The following is a 4505-nucleotide window of genomic DNA, read 5'->3' as shown; positions in this document are numbered from 1 at the left end:
TTTTTTGACAGGCAGAGTGGACAGTGAGAGAGAGAGACAGAGAGAAAGGTCTTCCTTTGCCGTTGGTTCACCCTCCAATGGCCGCCGCGGCCGGCGCGCTGCGGCCGGCGCACCGCGCTGATCCAATGGCAGGAGCCAGGAGCCAGGTGCTTTTCCTGGTCTCCCATGGGGTGCAGGACCCAAGCACCTGGGCCATCCTCCACTGCACTCCCTGGCCACAGCAGAGGGCTGGCCTGGAAGAGGGGCAACCGGGACAGAATCCGGCGCCCCGACCGGGACTAGAACCCGGTGTGCCAGCGCCGCTAGGCGGAGGATTAGCCTAGTGAGCCGCGGTGCTGGCCAAGATCTTTAAAACTTAATTTGCTGAAGCTTTGTTGTTCCTTTGTTTTGTTTTGTTTTGTTTTGTTTTGCTTTGCTTTGTTTTCAGCAAGCTCTTTGCCTTTCTTCTCTGACCTATATTGCTGTTATCCCATAAGGTGTGATCTGCCCTGGGACGTTTGCATCTTGCTTCATAATCCTGACTGGGATCACAGCATGTTTTATCCCTACCTATTAAACCTAGTAATAAGCAGCATGCCTCAGCTATATAACTTTTGTCTCCCCTGAGGGTTGCTTTTGGAAGTGATTTTTCAACATAACACAACAGTGCCTCAGTTTAGTTCCTCCTTGGAGTCTTAATGGAAAATGTTTTTCCCAGTTGTACAGCACAGGGGCACTTCCTGTGAGAGCTAAATAGCCTAGGAACTCCGACGTTTTGTACAAAATTATTAAATCATCCAGTCGCCTTCCTACCTGCAAATTTCTCAAGATGCCAACTTAATCATTACAACAATAATTTGGGCTGATTACCATTGTTCAAATAGAAAGCTTGTGCTTTGAGCTGCCTATCACTATGAACAGACTGATTGGAAGTATCCGAGGACACAGATTTAGATCAGCCTCAAGCCTTACCACGAAACCATGTACAGCAAAATGTAAAGATATAAATGTTAGGGCAGGTGTTTGGAGAAGCAGTTAGGATGGCACTTTGGGTGCTTGCATCCCATATTACAGTGCTTGGGTTCCAGACCCCGCACCATTCCCAACCCCAGCTTCCTGTTAACATGGACCTTAGGAGGCAGCAGATGATTGCTCAAAGTCTTGTATCCCTGCTACCCACATGGGAAACCTGAACGGAGTTCTTCTCTGCCACACTTTTGCAGAGTGAACAAGCAAATGGAGGTTCTCTCCCTCTCTCTCTCTGGCTTTCAAATAAACTAATCAGTCAACAGATAGGGGTGCTTTCTTGCCCTCTGAAAACAGAGTCTCTCTGAGGTATTCTCTCTCTCTCTCTCTCTGTCTCTTTGATTTGAGAGACAGACAGATAGAAAGAGAACTCCCATCTACTGATCACTCCACAAACGCTTACAACAGTTGAAAATGTGCAGGAATCCAATTACTTGAGCTATCATCACTGTCTCTCAGAGTGGGCATTAGCAGCAAGCTGAAGTCTGGGTCCAGACATGGGTATTGATATGGCCTATGGACATCTGTTTTCTAATTTTTAAAAATTTTTTTAAAAGATTTATTTAATTTATTTGAAAGAGTTACAGAGAGAGGTAGAGACAAAGAGAGAGATCTTCCATCCGCTGGTTCACTCCCCAATTGGCCGCAATGGCCAGAGCTGCACCGATCTAAAGCCAGGAGCTGGGAGCTTTCTCTGGGTCTCCCACATGCGTGCAGGGGGCTCAAGGACTTGGGCCATCTTCCACTGCTTTCCCAGGCCGAAGCAGAGAGCTGGATGGGAAGAGGAGCAGCCGGGACTAGAACCAGCACCCATATGGGATGCCAGTGCTGCAGGCTGGGGCTTTAACCCACTGCGCCACAGCACCGGCCCCATCTTTTTTTTTTTTTAAAGATAGATTTATGTATGTATGTATTTGAAAAGGAGAAAGAAAGAGAGATTGAGATCGAGAGAGAAAGAGAGAGAGAGAGAAAGAGAGAGAGAGAGAGAGAGAGAGAGAGAGAGAGAGAGAGAGAGAGAGACATCATCTATCCTCTGGTTCAGGCTTAAGTCAGGAGCCAAGAACTCCGTCTGGGTCTCCCATGTAGGTGGCAGGGGCTCATGCACTTGGGTTATCCTCTGCTGCTTTCCCATGCAGAAGGGAGCTGGATAAGAAAGTGGAACAGCTGTGCCACAATATTGCCACTCTGAAGGCATCTTAACTACTAAGCTAAATGCCCACCTCTCATACATGATTTTATATGATCCGACTTACAGTAATGGCATTACTTTAGAACATAGAAAGTTTGTTCTCAATGCACAGTAACAATCTCTTAATCCAAATTCTAAACTTTAGAAATGAGGACATTCATACCCAGAGGATGTGGGTGATTTGTCTAAGGTTAATCACACAGCTAAGCAGGAACCATAGACAGCATGTCCTGTTTCCTAGTCTACATATTAATTCCTTTTCTCCAGCCCACATCACATGTCATAGAAAAGTTTGCGTGCTCGCTTCGGCAGCACATATACTAAAATTGGAACAATACAGAGAAGATTAGCATGGCCCCTGCGCAAGGATGACACGCAGATTCGTGAAGCGTTCCATATTTTTAAAAGAGGAATATAAAGTCATACTCTAAAGGATTAGTGTGTGGATTTTCCATTTTACACAGTGCTGTTGCTAAATAAAAAAAAAAAGAAAAAGAAAAGTTTGCATGTCACTATCACTCTCATGCAACTTATTCTTTTTTCCTATGGATTAAAGTAATGGTTGTGATTAAAAAATCAGTATTTTAAGCAATTATAAGCTCACCATAAAGTTACTGGAGAACCACAAAGGCCTTTGGAGGCTGGGGACCAAATGTTGGACACTAACGTTTATTCAAGGGCTAGGAAATTTTGAAGCATGTAGCAACTCAAAAATCTTGACATATGCTGCTGGGAAGGATAGATGAAATAATACTGCTCATCTTCTAGGTTGTCAAGTTGACAATCAGGGCTGTGATTCATCTCTGAGTCCTGCTAACTTGGCACTACCATGAAACAGATAAATGTAATCCAAGTGACAGTGTTCAAATCAGAACTGATTTGATTGTTCACTTGTGATAGACACAAGGAACCTAAGAACTCTCACATCTCTTTAAATGGGGAAACTTAAAGGTGACAAAAAAAAAAGCTTTGGCTTTAATGCTCAGTTTTTATTATACTGAAGATAAATATTTGTTTATATACACATATATATGATATATAAATGCGCATGTTTATGCATCAAACTCATACATGAGCATATGCCAAACTGTTCAAACTTCAGATAAAAATAGATGTGTTGCCTTCCACAAAAATGTGGAAATTATCATTATGTTCCACTAGTATTATTTTTATAGAAGCTAAATCACTTTCTGACTGTCAGAGAGGAACCAAATTTTCCATTGAATTTCACTAATTTATGAAATTACATCTAAATTTGGCAACTGGAACTTTTTAACTTTTCAGAGTTAAGCTCCACAGAATTAAAATAGCCAAAATGTTTGAAAGGAGGAAAAATAGGACTTGTAGATTGATGGAAATGACACAACTCACGCATAAAATAGAGAATAAAATAGAAGCAGATTTAATCAATAAGAGAAGAGATCATCTCTAAGTTCTAGACCATGAACAAACCCATTGCTGTTATTTGAGAGAACAGGAAGACACGATGAAGTCAAATCGCTACCTCTGAGTATATGATCACAGAAGTCAAATACATCATCCTATGGAAACAAAAAGCAGGAAGTTTCATTCATTTGATCAACATATATTGAATATTGACCATGTGCTAAGCAACATGTTAGAGAATAAATAACTCATAGTTCGTATTTATTCATAAAAATGAATAAATAACTCATAACTACAAAGGGAGAATGTGTAGATAGTGTACAAAGTATAATTATATAACGCAAAGAGGAAAATACAGAGCATAAAAAACATGGAAAATGAAGTAACTACCTCACATCAGTATTGGGTGGGCGGGGGGAGACAAGATGGAAAATAAAAAATTATTTGTATAAACCTGTAGATGAGTTCAAAAGGAATAAAGTAAACCTCCAGGAACCAGAAATAAAGAACCAAAAGCCAAAGAAGTAAACAGAAACTGTTATCAGTGTGATCCATATGGAAGTGGACTTGGATATAAGCCCAAGAGGCTGAAGTCTGGGACTGTAAATACTCACAGGGAGATAAGCATCACGGCCCCCAGTCTTGAAAGGCAGAGGCCTGGTACCAATAACACAAAATCTGGAAACTCAAAGGACTGAGCATCCACAAAAGGGAGTTGAACATTTTTTTTTTTCCCATTTGCCCAGGGAAGTGGCGGAGACTTTCATTCATTAAAAGCAGTGGACGAGGACAAACCCACACACATAAACAAAACTCAAGCTTGAGCCATATTTAAGTTAATTGACTTTAGAGTTTTGAGTTACCAAAGAAGATTAAAGCAATGGAATATCTTCAAATTTAATAAGAAATAAAAACCAATTTAGAG

At 41.3% G+C, this 4505-nt stretch overlaps 1 non-coding gene across 1 annotated transcript; it reads left to right on the top strand.

The window, feature by feature from the left end:
• Positions 1 to 2490: 2490 nt before the first annotated feature.
• On the top strand, positions 2491 to 2597 carry LOC127484954 (U6 spliceosomal RNA). The gene has a single exon (XR_007912153.3). It is a non-coding gene; the product is annotated as a U6 spliceosomal RNA (small nuclear RNA).
• Positions 2598 to 4505: the final 1908 nt, after the last annotated feature.

The sequence above is a fragment of the Oryctolagus cuniculus genome, chromosome 1, assembly GCF_051225735.1.
Source record: "Oryctolagus cuniculus isolate XC-2025 breed Fujian yellow rabbit chromosome 1, ASM5122573v1, whole genome shotgun sequence".
Taxonomy (NCBI): Eukaryota; Metazoa; Chordata; class Mammalia; order Lagomorpha; family Leporidae; genus Oryctolagus; species Oryctolagus cuniculus.
This window is presented reverse-complemented; position numbering and strand designations above follow the sequence as displayed.